This window comes from Triticum aestivum, unplaced genomic scaffold (genome assembly GCF_018294505.1).
Source record: "Triticum aestivum cultivar Chinese Spring unplaced genomic scaffold, IWGSC CS RefSeq v2.1 scaffold98769, whole genome shotgun sequence".
Classification (NCBI taxonomy): Eukaryota; Viridiplantae; Streptophyta; class Magnoliopsida; order Poales; family Poaceae; genus Triticum; species Triticum aestivum.
In genome coordinates, this window is record NW_025228110.1 from 144,897 (window position 1) to 158,805 (window position 13,909).

The window sequence follows — 13,909 nt, forward strand, 5'->3', positions numbered from 1 at the left end:
GGTTCCACTTCCAACAGAATAAAAGGAAGAAAAACAGTTCGAGTCCTCTTCTAAGGAAACACTTTCTTGCCGTTACAACAGAGCAATTTACACGCGCCAGAAAAAGAATAAAAGCGCTCTCATTCCAATATTGTTCCCGCAATTATTCTATCAGTTTGTCAAATTCACATCTAGATGTTATTTAAGAATATCACATCTAAGCTCCCACAAGAATATAATGTAGCAACAAGAAACAAAAAAAAAACTAGGAAAAAATAGACCACAAACAGAGTGAACATCAACTTACATGTGACATAACTATGTCACATCTAGATGTATCCTAGACAGACCCTTATTCTATCTTCTTTCCATTACTTAACCTGCATGCGAGGAAGAAAAAGCAAGAGAGATATGCGGCCATGCAGGGATAAATTCCACGCAATTAGCCTTAACTGGTTTTAGTTTGGTATAACTGCCCATGAAATGATGGACACAGGCGGCCACTATCCCCGTGCGATTCCTCTTCTTCTACGTCTTGCCGTGGACATGGACGGCGACGCGAAGGAGTCGAGCATCGTCCACGAGCTGGTGCCACTTCCTCTACTCTTCTTCTATCTCTTGAAGAGGAAACCAGCGCCTGCGCCGGCGGCAGTTCTCGGTCCGCTCGGTCAGACCGAGCTAAATCCGGATCGGAACGGCAGTGTTATCGATCCCAAACGGGCCACCCTGAGCCCTATATATATCCAGCCGACCCGGCCGAATCGCCGCATCAATCGCAGTCGCATCATGCCGCCCAACAAGGTCCAGCCGCAGGGGTCTCTTCTCCTGCCTGTACAGCGGCGAGCGCGACGAACCCCATAACTTCAACTTCAAGGCCGCCCGGTGAGTGCGACGGCCCCCCCCCTAACTTCAACTTCAAGGCCGACCTCCTCGACCTCATCCCCGACTTCTACGAGGAGGCGTTCGACCGGCTGCCCGTCCAAGACATGTCGGACGCCGTCGCGGATCAACTATACGAAACCATGCGCGACGGCAGCCTGTCCCTCGGCCTCCTGGACCCCGTCTCCAACATCATCCTCAGCACCCTCGCCCTCCTCCCGCGCGACGACTTCCGGCCAAAGGAGGAGCCGCCCGCCAAGAGGATCAGGAGGTCCAAGAGGCTCGCCGGCATGGGGCAGCCCAAGGATAGCTTGTCGTCCGCAGGGTTACCTGGCGCAGAGTTGCTCAGGCGTCCTGCCAGGCTCTCGTCAGGTTGATGACGAGCTACTTCGGATGCATCACCGAAGAACAGGCCACCCGCTACCTCCACTGGGCGGGCGCCGACCGCGCCCGCCCCGTCCTGCTCGTCGAGCATGATCTATACGCTGCGGAGCTCGTGCTCCCTGGCCCTGCCTCCGAGAGGACTCAGGCCGCGCTCAGGTGTGCGGCGATGCATGTGTGCCATTCCGCGCCTGACGTCCTTGTGCGGCTCCAAGTGTCACCTTTGCCACGTCAACGACTCCTCGCCACCGCCCCCTTCCTAAAGCCGGGAGGGCCGAAGCTCACCGTTCATAATGTTAACACAAACATGGATTTGCTGCGGTACCAGGACGACGGCCCCCTCGACCTCCAGGTGAATTTGCTGCCGGGCGGGAGGGGGGGTAGTCGTCTACTACCGGAACCTCAAGCCCAGTGAAGGAACATTTGAGGTTTCCAAAAGCACGAGCTCCATGGACGGCTTCGACATGGTCACCATCAATGTCGAGCGGCATGGCGACCACTTCGTGTCCTTGCGGTCTCATGAAAACAAGAGATCCATGATATCAGCATGTCTGGCAAAGGCCGTGAAAACATCTCATAGGCGTGGGTTATTGGACAACTGTGGCGGTGATGCCTGCGAGTACACCCAGTCTCTCAAGACGAGGCTCCACGCCATGATCCACACCTTCTATATCAAAGCCGTCACCATGCTACCCTCTGCAGGGCTTAGGCTCATCCGCGACATCATGTTCGCCAGCCCACTGCTATGGCCCCATGGACCCCATCTCCATCATCATCCTCAACTCCATTTGGTACAACATAGTGTGCCCGCTCCCACACGCAGACACTGAGATCCAGGTGTACGACATCCTCGACACCCTCTCCTTGCTTCGCATGGAGGTCCGGTCCTTGGAAGGCCTCATCGCCACCGTTCGTGCAAACCCTGAGTCTGGATCATCCATGCAGTGGGTGATAGAGCACCTCTGCTGCAAACAATGTGACTTGTCCAAGGAGACGCACACACTACAACAGTTTGTTGCCGCAGCCGCAGCGGGTCGACATCCATGGCCCGCTGCATTAGGATCATTCCTCACGTCGTTCCTGACACCCGGCGTGTTGCTTGACCTACAAAACTTGCTGACCACTGGTACCAATGATGTGATATCACGTGAATCTCTCGATCAAATAGAGCACATTCTCCGAGACATCACACCACCGTTGGCTCCCGAACCTCGCGATGAGGAGGCCGAACTTTGCACGGAGGCTAAGGTGATTCTTCTAGAAAAGAGATCATGGTATAGGAAGATGAAGTTATACATTCGCTCTGGGGTCGCACAAGCGCTGCAAAAATATGCATCGGAGCATCCTTGGGTACATCAACCTGGCTTTAATTTGTTTGTGTTCATCATTATTTATTTGGTACATACGTAGTACATATATATTCCATACATTTCTATATCAGTTGACCTTTGTTGCTGCTTGTTTTAGGAACCAAAGTATGCAACGAGTGTTATCTGTGGCGTGGAGTCCACTTCGGAATCCTTGGGCAGGGAATGCTGCCACGTTAACTTTGTGGCTGCTCCCGAATCAGGGGCCCATAACCAGTTTTTCTTCGCCCAAGTCAATTGTTCGTTTCCTTATCAGAAGACAGAACCAAATTTCTGCTGCCCTCTACTCTTCACGCACACCACTAAGTCCCCGTTCCTTGAGCACCTATATACGCAGGTTTTTGGTTTTCGTCCGGTTTTTCATAAATTAACTGAGCAATTCTCTTCTTAATTTATCAATCAGGCAAAAGTTTTGGCTCAGTTTGAAAAAAAATGCAGGTTTTGAGAATTAAAGAGGAGACTCCCCCCCCCCCCTGCTTTGTCGAAAGGGGGCAGCTACGCGTCTGCCGGGTGATGTTTAGAAAACATCCGCCGCCTTAGTAGCCGTAGGATCGTGAGCTAGCCAACCATCTGATCTTCTTTCAGTGAGCGTGCATCAACCTTTGCAACAAAGCTTGTGTTGCGCTCGGCGCTTTGCAACAAGAGTCTTGTTGCGTCCTACCGAACCTTATTTTTTCTAAAACAAGGCATGTGTTTCAGAAACAAGATCTCTGTTATAGAAAAAAATAACTTTGCTCTTGCCCCGTTGCAACAAACGTAGCAGTGTGCGCTCGTTCCCTTGGCAACAAGAGGCTTGTTGCAGAAATGAAAAAAAAAAACCTCACACTAACGTCATCAAATGTCTGACGGGCATTTTAACCTTTTCGGCAAAGATTATGTTGTAGAATATTCTGCAACACAGAACATGTTGCAGAAACGTCTGTAGATTTTTTTGCAATAGAGTTTGTTATAGAATATTTTCTACAACAAAGATCATAGGTGATGCTGTGGAAATATTTGCAACACGGATACTATTGTAAAAAAATTGTAATAGAAGTTGTGTTGCAGAAAACATTTGTAACATATGTCATGTTGCAGAAATATTTTTGGGCTTCGCTTTTTTGCAACATAGGTGATGCTGCGGAAAGACTTTTGTAACATAGGTAATGTCACATAATTTTTTGTTGTTTTGTTTTTTTTGCAGCATAAATGATGTTGCGGGAAAAAAATTGCAACACAGGTAATGTTGCAGAAAATTTTGCAATGAAGATGGTGTGCAAAAACATCCCCACATGTTACTGATTCATGTGGTAGGAACACAACTATTGTTCGTCCTCGTCGCTTGCAACTTCGGCATTGCAATTGCAATAGGGAGGCGGCCGGTGATGGTCGGGGACGACACAAAGGAGGTCAGCGGAGGCACGACTGCCCAGCAGGCGCCGACCGTCGGCGGCAGCTGACACCATAGCGGCACCCTCGCCCGAACTCATCTATGGCTGCGCTGCAGGCGGCGTCCGCGGCTGACCTCGTCTACGGCTGCCCAGTAGACGTCGACTGGCCATGGCAGTGACACCGGTGCCCGATCTCGTCTATGGCTACCTTGCATCTGCGAATACATCAACGCCTACGCCAAGGCGCTTGTGACCATCTTATCCATTCCCTTGCATATCAGAGATGACGAGAAAAAGGAACCGCTTGCTATAGTGGTTGGTGGCCCCAATGCAAGATACGCGTCGCGTGGAACAAGGGGCGGATAATGGGGTGGAAATCGGTCGGTTGAACCAGAGAGTTTCCCATCTTTTATTCTTACAAATATAATTCATCTTGTGTTAAAAAAAACAAATATACTTCATCTTTCCAACTCAAAAAAAGATATGTCATCTTTGATTCACAAAACCTAATCACGAATCCCATTGAACCGATTAACGAACCCTATGCCCAGTTCGTGAATCAGAGATGTATACTTCCTATTGAATTAGATTCACTGGAAGTGGTGAATCTTGAATCAAGACCCGTATCGCGAATCGAGAGAATCACGAATATGGTAACTATCGTATTATTTGCCGTACAAGGTTCAGATAGATTTTGTCGTACGTTTAGCATTCGTTCATGCTGGGTTACTTTCCTTGGCACCTTGCTCCAACTTCCACATTCTGGGTCGGTACTTCCACTGTAAACAATTTACTAAAGTACTCACCCATGCATTTAGCTTCAAATATATATCCGTACCATTCTATGGTGATTTCTACCTTCCTCTGTCGTCACTCGTCTCCAAGGAATCAATGGCCTATGATTCTGACTTAATAAGGACACGGTGTTATTAAGGGTATGTTTGGGACTGCTCCACTTAATCAAAATCAGGTACACTCGACCAAATCCACTTTAGAGCAGTTCCATCCAGGAGTTGCAGCTCCATCATAGAGCAGTTTATCATGTTTGGTTTCCAGCTAGCCCCAGCTTCAAGAACGGGTAAGATGTGTTAGGGGCTGCGTGATGTGGGAAAAAACGAATAATATCCACTTACCAATGGTAGCGGTGGGTGATTTTTCATCAACTCATGAGGGCTTTTCAACTTAGAGTGTTCTTGAAGCATGCTCTGAAGAACTTCACGAAAGCAAGAACTTATACCTCATATTCTAGTGTTTTTTTAACAGAACATCATAAAGCTACTCGTTTAGCTTGCATCTTTTTAGAGGAGCTGAATTTTCAAGAGCGGGATAGTCCAAACAGGCCCTAACTATGTGGCCGGGAACAGAGTCTACCACCTTTCCATGCGACCCGGAATAGAGTCTACCACCTCATCCGGGTAAGAGCATGGTTAATAGTACAACCAGTTGATGGCTATATGATGTTGACATGTCATCTATAGCCAAGGTTATAGCCGGCACGTACAATAGTTAGATGTTAAGATGTCCTACTTTATTAATGTATGGCTCACATACCACTTTCACATAGTGCCTAGGAGCATGTGTTGCAGTTGGCTCTTATTCTGTAGCTGGTTCCTCTTCTCTCTTCTCCATGTTAGCAGAAATATACTCCCTCTGTTCACTTTTGTAAGTCGTTTAAGACAACTGAAATTGAACTGTTTTAGGTGTTGTCTTATAAATGTCTAAAAGGTCTTATAAAAATGGATGGAGGGAGTAGCATTTTAACTCATATAGCCCGCTTACATAAGCTTATTGTAGTTGCTCTAAATATATGGGCGACGCTATGCGTCGGCTGGCAGATAATTAGAAAAGATGCCGGCTTGCTGACCATTGGATGTAACGTTAACGGATGTCCGATCTAGGAGTACTCCGAAAGCAGCCATCTCTTTGGAGGGGCGTCGTAGAAGGCCCTCCGCAACAGCTAGCTTGTTGCAATCACCCGAGCATGTACTTCTTTATTTTTTACAATAGAGGTCTTTTTTTTTGCAACAAAAGTCCTGTTGCATATTTATTTATTTTTGCAACAAGGGTCTTGTTGAACAAATTTTTCGCAACAAAGGTCTTGTTGCATAATTTATTTATTTATTTTTTGTAATAAAGGTCTTGTTGCAGCAATTTTTCATAACAAAGGTCTTGTTGCAGAAATTTTAGATATCGACTGCAAAAATCCTTTTGCAACAAGGGTCATGTTGCAGAATTTTTTGCAACAGAGTTCATGTTGGAGAACTTTTTTGCAAATACAGACCATGACATGAAGGAGATGGTTTTGACGGCAGGAAGAGCCACGGCCGAGCCGGGCGTTGCTGCGACAGCTTGAGGTGGTCACGGGCATGGCCGAGGCTGGCGTTGCTGCAGGAGCTTGAGATGGTGGGGCGAGCGTTGTTGAAGGAGATGATGGTGGCTGAGGCGGGTGTTTCTGCGCAAGGGGAAATGGTTGAGAAAGAGATAAGATTAGGGAGAGAAACGTGGGTAGTCCAGTAGGCCACGTGTCGCGCAACCAGGACGGCGGACGCGAGCGTGATAATCCGTCGGTTGATGTTAATCATTTCCCTTGTCGAAAAGCCTTATGATTTCTTTTGCGACCTTTTCGTCTTTTGATCTTATATAAGATGCTTATTCTTGTTTTTCTGCAACCAACGATGCTTGCTTGTTTCGTCCAATCATAGGAAAGGCCTTATGCTTTGTCAAAAAGCCTTATGCTTGCTGCGATCAAGTTAACTCTCTTGTTGTCCTTAAGTTAATAAAATGGCTTGTGCCTGCAGCTGAGATCACGTTATCTGGCCTAGCTAATTCGGTTACATATTCCTTGTGTGTATGCCTCTGAATCTTGCTATACACCATATAGGCTAAGCTATCGATTAATACTACTTCAATATATGTAGCAGTTTCGATATAAATTAAAACATTTGTGTGTTTTTGCAGCTTTGCTGCTGATTGCGTGTAGAAAATTTCAGCATCTTAAGATGTTTTTGGGATACACTTTCTCTAGTAACCTTTATTGTGTCAAGCATTGTTGCTTAAAAGTTAAAACTGTCATTGTTTTATGGTGTGGTCAGTGGAACTAATGCAAAATAGACATGGTTTGCCCTTTGCCAAACATTTCACTTGGAAGAATCACTGCCGGAGCTGTTTTCTTGTGACTGATACATAATCAATTCTGGTTTTGGTGACAGGCCGTTGCTTCCATGGAAAGGGATCCGCAAGGAAGCTTGTGTATCCAGATTCAACAGACTATTTTGAGTGTGATGGTGATATTACTAACGGTTGAAAATTTTCAACTACAAAGTTGAAAATTTTCATGTACATAATGGATAAAATCTTGGTCACTAAAATTTCTTTCTGTGTCATTTTAAATGGTAAGTGAAAAATGCTTCTAAATTCGATTTGGAGTATCGTCTCAAGCAACACTTGCGGCAAGGAGAGAAACAAAATATTTCAGGAAACAAAGAGTTATAAACAGAAGATTTTTAGGAAACAAACAGCTATAAGCATCAACACTAAGGCAACATGGCCTTCAGTTCTTCAATTTCTGAGTTTCTTTGCAGGGATTTCAACTTTTCCTTGTAGTTCAGGGGGTTAGTGCCTCTTATTGTGAAGGATTGAAGTTCTTGTGCCAGGGATTCATTTCATGACTTGATACTGCAGCTTAGAGGTGCATTTGAAACATGACAAAACAGGTGTTAAATTTTTGTTCCATAAATCTTGGATCGGATTCCACTATGGTCAGATAACGGAACAAAAGATTCAAAGCATTCAACATCGCAAAAGAACCAACCACGTCCAACTCCTACTCTCAGGTCCAACCCAAAAGGAAGGCTAAACCACCGCATGCACCGCTAGTGGGAGAGAAGAGGGAAACTACAAAGACAACCCTTTTTTCATAGGAGGGCTGAGAGTAGTCTATGCATCTACACACATTTCTGCATAGCAAATCACAATAGAAGCCAACCGAATATACTAGTCTATGCATCTACACACATTTCTGCATAGCAAATCACAATAGAAGCCAACCCAATATAGTAGTCTATGCATCTACACACATTTCTGCATAGCAAATGACAGTAAGATGGATAACATGGAACTTGAGCTGGTCATCTTCATGAAGAATGTACCATCCACATGCATGAGCAGACAAAAAAAAAAGGAACATGACATGAAGTTATAGAAAGAACCTGTAACTTAAATAAGGTGCATTTTCACAATATATAGAGCCCCTAACGTATATGATTTCACTCAGTTGTGCCTTAGAAATAAAATAAATATGGCATCGTACACTGAAAGACGCCTCAGACTTCATAAAAATCTGCTGACCATACTAGAGTTCAACAAAATTCAAAATTTAACAAAGAATTCTACCCTGTGCTGAAATGATATATCAAGATGAGCATAATCTACCAGTGTTCAAAAATAAGATGGAACAAATATTGCATGGAATATGCTACATTAAGTTACTAACACAGCAACGCAAAACATGAAATGTCTGATGCACTCCCTCCGTAAAGAAATATAAGAGCGTGTAGATCACTAAAGTAGTGATTTAAACGAGGGAGTACCTATGTATCCGTTTGCTACCAGCATCAAGCCATACATTGAGCAGAAATCATGCAACTAACAGTGCTATTTTGCATCGTATTGAGAAATGACAGACTTACTAATCATCTGCGATCTATCAACGGTACGTGTCCAAGTCACTTTGAATGGATACTCCTCACGTCGTTCTACAACTAATAGTGCTTGATCATGGTCTGCAAATCTCACATCAACATAGCCGCCTTTCTTATTTGGATCCAGGAAAAGAGACTGCAAAATTAAATTTCAGAATTAGAACATATGTTAGTAACTTCATGTAGGCTGCAGTTGGAAGAATTAGACAAAATTAAATTTGAGAATTACAACATATTGGTATAGAATGATTACTAATGCACATTACCTGACCATACTTCTGTGCGTAGTACTGTACCACAAATTCTGAAACCATGGTTTTACCATCTAAAGCCTCACACCGAAGGGTATCTTTGGGATCATCGTCTGGGAGGTGATTCGTGGGCAGGGGAGCCTTTCCAGATGGCTTTTTGCTCTGTCCAACTGCAGAACTGGGAGAAGGTCTCTTCCTGGTTGTTGACATCTAAAACAGAGTGAATTTAGTCACACACACACACGGTCAAAAATAAGTTAAGAGCACACTAATCAACGTACTCTTGGACAATGACCACCAAGTAATAAATGTAAAGGGACAAAAATAAGATTTTCAGCTCAAAGATTTTTTTTCCCAGAGTCATAAATGAATTCACAGTGCACAGAGGGACATCTTCCTGTACTCATTGTCAGATAAGTAATGAATGAAATGGAACAACCGGCCAGTAATTTATACCAAAAAAAAGGGAGTAACAGGTTGTGCTGGGGAATGCTCCCATGGCTAAGGCCACCCAAGGCCAGCTAAACGAATTGAGAGCATCCGTGCGGCGAATTTAGTTAGGAGAGTGATGAATCTGACCTGAGCTGACCTGCCGGTGGAGAAGGTGTAGCAGACGCGGCCGCCGCCGCCGCCGAGGTGACTTATGGATGACGGGGAAGGGTTGGGGGCGTCTTGGTTTAGGGTTCTTATTGTATGGTTCGATAGCCCAAAGTGGCCCAGCCTAGGCAATCTCAGCCCGGCCTGGGCCCGCCGCGCCGTGGCTGCGCGTGTGCCGCTCACAACTTTCTCGACCGCTCAATGTCTCCAAAAAAAAAAATCTCGACCGCTTCGGGCGATTCCTATTTTGCCCTTCAAGCGTCCATTACTGTGTATTTTTTTACAATAGTGCTTTGAACCTACGACCTCCCGTCTCGACGCGAGCGAACAAATCAAACTTATGATTGTATGCTTAGAGTGACAGTGGTATCCTCAGGGTTCAAGTCTTGGTGCTCACATTATTTCTGGACTTATTTCGGCGCTGGTCGTGGGGCGTCCGAGTGGCACGAGGAGCTGCGCGGCAGAGATGGCGACGCATGTGTGGATTGGATTTGGCGTGCTCGTGGTGGCGGTAGCCAGATTGATGTTGTAGCTCCGTCAGGCTGTGCGGGATTCGGTCCGACAGTTATGGCTGGCGTGACGGGGCGTGGTGACAACCCCCCTCTCGTCTTAGTGTTGCGCGTCCCGGCTCTGGCCGTGGGATTCGTCTCCGGCGGTCTTTTTGCTGAAGGTGTTGCGGTGGCGGCTACCTGCTGGGCCTCCAGATCTGGCTGGCATGGTTGGTGAGGGGTGGCAGCCCTCCCATCCCTACTCTTGTGGCCGCCTTGGGTGATGCGGATCTGCTCGAGGGTTGGACTCCGGGGCGGCGGCCTCGGGACGGCGGTTGATGTATCCGCTGTCGTGGAGTTCGTGTGGGCGACGTGGCGGGCGTAGTGTGCTTGGTGGAGGGAGGCTCGTCTCTTCTGTCTCGTCGGCGAGGCGTGGTGGTGGTCTCTGCGTGGCGATGGCGTGGTTGTTGTGCAAGGGTGTGCGGGTTGGCGTTGGTCGGACGCGCGAGAGTGATGGTGCTATTGATTCGGGCGAAAGCTTGGCCCGTGCTTGCTGGCCGGCAGCGGCGACGCCCGTGGGCGTCGCATTCTTCCTTGGAGGCGCCGTCGTGGTGATTTGCGCATCCTCAACTCTCGGGTCAAGATCTCGGGGCGAAAGTCAAGTTCCTGGTTGGATCAGGCGGCGACGTCGTCTCTAATGTCGTATTCCTTCTTTGGGGCACCGTCTAGAAGATCTTGGTCCCATTTGTGCTTCCTACGGGCTGGACGTGCACGGCATCGCGGTCGGCAGGTGCCTGACCGCCGGTGAGGTTGGTGTGGCGTTGCGACGCGTGTGGCAACGACGATGGTGGCGAGCAGATCCGAGTCGCAGCTTGTCCTTCTACTGTCGATAGTCGGGCGCGCTTATGGGTGTGCCCATGCTGGTTTCTAGTTGTGACAGAGAAGTCGGGGCTGCGGAAGGCGAGGCCACTGCGGCAATGATGACTCCATGAGGGCGGTTTTCAGCGGACGGTGCTCTCCGGATGTTGCGCTAGACTAGGTCGGTGCGAGGCTTGCAACTTTCTCCTGTGATGCTCGTCAGCAAAATCGGAGCTGCCATGTCCTCGACGTTGTGGTCGACTGTTTGGTGTTGTTGTGGCCAAGTCGTTCGCGTGTGCCCCGTGTGGGGTTTGTATCTAGGTTTTTGCTTTTCATCTAATTAACCGGGCAACTCTCTTCTTCTTAATCAATGAAAATGACAAATCTTTTGCGTCATGTCAAAGGATTTTGACCATTCAGAAAAAATAGCAAAAAAACCAAAAAAATCAGAAGTTTTGTAGGATCAATGATAGTCATGTCCGCAAGGCGCGTGCAAGTTTTTGTGTTGGTTGGACACTCCGGGAGCTCGTGGCAAAGGAAAACAAAATTAATTTATGCCTATGAACAGTAAATTCAAAAAGTAGCAACAAAATAAAAAAATGATTTTTTTTGGCTTCAAAGAGGCTTGAGTGCACAAGGTGCTTGCAAGTTTTGGTGATCAAATGAGCGTATGAGGCGCTCTAGAGAAAAAAATAGTGCATTTTTACAAAGTATTTTTTAGCTAAATTTTGTTTTTTTTCTCCACGAGCTCCTACGATGTCCAAGCACAACAAAAATGAGCACACATCTTGCACCTGAGTAGCTTCAGTCCCACAAAATTTCATATCTTTTATTATTTTTCTATTTTTTCGAATTTACTGTTCACATGCGTACAAACATTATGTTTTCCTTTGCCACGAGCTCCCATGGTGTCCGAACGGCATGAAAATTTATACACAGCTTGCAGACATGAGTATCTTCGATCCCACAAAGTTTTAATTTTTTTGTCTTTTTTTGCTATTTTTTCAGGACGGTCAAAGCTCTTTAACCTGACGGTAACGGCATAGAAGGTCATTTATATAAGTGAAACTAACGGCGGAGGGGCAAAACTGAGCATACCTAAAAATTAGGGGCAAAAGTGAGTAGTGGGTTCGAGTTAAGGGGCATAGATGTAAATGCTCCTTACATAAAATTCATCATTGTCATACTCATGATCTAATGCAGGCAAAGTAACAATGATATGGTCAGGGGCAAAACAATTCCCCGAAAACAATAAATCAATAATGAATAAATAGATACATGTTGTACTTAAAACCAACCATTCTTGTTGCCTGGCTCTAGGATTAAAGAGAGACCCTAAGGAGATGATCAGAGGGGGAAGCTGCACATCTACAAGGACTTGTTAGGGAACACAACAAAATTATCTGATTCCATTGAGTTAAACAAGGATAGCGAGATCTGCAAAAATGTAGACAACATGTAGGCTTGTTATGCACTTATTATGGCTAGTATCAACCTCATATATTTTTTCTGGATCACCATCTGTTTAGTTAACGGACCATTAAAATGTCCTTTGAATTTCCTAGGCACCGCGGATAATCCCTTCCGAAGATGAAGACTTGCTTCCAAGTGAAGAAGCAAGGCTTGAATCTAGTGAATTTGGTTACATATTGTATGCGCACGCAGCTTCATGCAATAATTCTATCGTAATTATCAAGCGGATAAAAGGGAAAAATAATACAACCCTATTTACTTATACTACCATACTACCTTCGTTCCTTTGGAGCAGGTATGATACTATGCAACAACATAATTTCCAAAGAAACAAGTAACCAACTTTGTTCGAAACAATAGCCCTTGAGTTCATCTAAGATCCATAAGAAAAGTAGTCGCATAACTGAAATGAACAACGCACAAAGTTTTGACATCCAAATGCAAAAGGGGTGAGAGGGCAATCATAAAGAAACATAAGTTAAATTTAAAAGATAGCAATCTCATATCAGGATATGACTGTCGAGAGCATTACCGCCAGTTAAAAGTGAACCATGCTTGAAACCTTTACTTTCAAAAACATTGCACCTACATGCAGCAAAAATCCATAAGTCAATGATCAATAAAGCAGTGTCCATGAGCGGGACAAACTAAAAAATGTAAGTGTATAATTAACCATACATCCAAATCATGTAATAACCCGCATTGGTCATTCTTCGGACATTTCTTCTTTCCTGAGTAGACGGAAACATAGAGAACAAAGTAGTTATCATATAAATTCCATAGATGTTGATTTAATTTGGAATGAAAAAAAGGCATATCAAAATTTAATAGCGTGGCAATGAAAATGAGAAGATGGACAGTCTAATATAATGCAATAACTGATACGGAAGAAACATCAATAGCTTAAATTGTATTTCTTGCAATAAAAAATTACTTGCTCGCTTTTTCCTCAATTGAATCCCTAACCTGGACAATACTCTTATTTCTATGTGCCAGAAAAAATGGAATATCAAAGCTAAGTATATAAGAATCCCGGGTGAACAATTGCAACAAAGCACTAACCAGCGATAAATTTTAAGAAAATCCATTAACTGTGCAGGCAGCAGGCGTGTTACAATATAGAGAGATTGGAAAATGTCACCTCCAGTAATGTAGCGCAAAGGAGTGGAACGAAGCATGAATGAGCGGTTGTCTGTTCTTCTCCATGTACATGGATCAGCAGTAGAGGCCAAGTATATACTCCCTCTGCCCAGAATATAAGAATGTTTTTGACACTATGCTAGTGTTAAAAACGTTCTTATATTATGGGATGGAGGGAGTACTTGACTGAACTCCACTCTTCGTGTACAAAGAGCCATGTCGCCTTCTAGCCGCTGCAGCATGGGAGGACGGCTGGGTCGCGTGACCCTCCAGCTGGTGGATCCATGGTGGCTGACCATCGAGCTCGAGGCAGAGAAGCTTAGGGTAGCCGTGGCGAGATCCATGCCAGCCAACCGGGCGAAGAGAAGGTCGTCGGGGAGGGCCACATCGGCAAGGTCCGGTCACCCAACGACCTGCAGAGCAACG

General features: G+C 45.5%; 2 pseudogenes; both read left to right on the forward strand.

Annotated features, from left to right (window-relative positions):
* The first annotated feature begins 525 nt into the window (after positions 1 to 525).
* LOC123173022 (uncharacterized) lies at positions 526 to 3,234 on the forward strand (annotated as a pseudogene).
* Positions 3,235 to 13,699: 10,465 nt separating this feature from the next.
* Positions 13,700 to 13,909, forward strand: part of LOC123173023 (uncharacterized) — a 12,553-nt pseudogene continuing 12,343 nt past the window's right edge.